We start from the raw sequence: 927 nt of genomic DNA on the forward strand, positions 1-927 counted from the left end.
CCTGAACACCTCCTCCAGTCGCTCAGACAGGCTAATGTTAGCCACAGCTAGCAGCAGTTAGCAGCACCGTTCATCCCATTAATTAAACCACAGCAGAGATCTTTGTCATCTTTTGGTAACAACTAATGACAACTAATGGGTGTGTGGCAATAAAAGACACTTACAGACGGAAGCAGCGTCAGTCCTGATCAAACCGACCCGGCGGAAGTCATCAAGTTAATTTTAAATGAGCAAAAAGACTAAACCGGAAACTAAGATATGCTACTTCCTTTCAAAGTTTAGAGGAAACACTTCCAGGAAGAACGCAGTGAAGCAGCGCGGCAGTCAGCTTCACATTCAGCAACCATTTGATACCATCAGGACTAAAGACACGTATAAAGCTTAAATAAAAGACAAATAATAATAATAATAATAATAATAATAATAATAATAATAATAATAATAATAATAAATGTCTTATTTTGAAGAGATAACCGGAAGTGACACTCTACTTGCGTCTGCACTCGGTTCAACCTGACTTTGTTACCCTATGTGACCTGATCTGACCCGTTTTAAGGATCTGTAGAACATTTTTGAAGACTATGGACCTTTTTAACATCTTATCCCAGCTGAGCTGACTTTTTAAAAACCTGAGAATTTAAAAAGTTTCTATGTGTTCAACTACTAAATAAAATTAAACGTGACACTGAAGCTGTACTGATCAATGGAGATCGGCCAGGTTTAAAAAAAAGAAATTCAATGAAGTCTCCTTTCAGTAGAAAATAAATTGAGATATTTCTGTATAATTAGGGCTGAATTTCACAATTTTAAAAGGAGAGCAGATTTAAATAATTCATCCCACAGAGTTCAACCAGCTGAGAAATCAGGAAGATGATTTCCTTAAGACTAATCATTTTCTGCATTAATATGATGACTAATCACTTCCTG

At 36.2% G+C, this 927-nt stretch overlaps 1 protein-coding gene across 1 annotated transcript in view; it reads right to left on the reverse strand.

Moving 5' to 3' along the window:
• The window catches only part of LOC107104034 (tudor and KH domain-containing protein-like), a 15,920-nt gene extending 15,699 nt beyond the window's left edge, over positions 1–221 (reverse strand). The window contains exon 1 of the mRNA XM_015403937.1: positions 165–221. The gene's annotated coding sequence lies outside the window, so the exon portion shown is untranslated. The remainder of the gene's footprint in view (positions 1–164) is intronic.
• Between the last annotated feature and the right edge of the window lie 706 nt (positions 222–927).

Source organism: Cyprinodon variegatus, unplaced genomic scaffold (assembly GCF_000732505.1).
Source record: "Cyprinodon variegatus isolate N-32 unplaced genomic scaffold, C_variegatus-1.0 Scaffold1597, whole genome shotgun sequence".
NCBI lineage: Eukaryota > Metazoa > Chordata > Actinopteri > Cyprinodontiformes > Cyprinodontidae > Cyprinodon > Cyprinodon variegatus.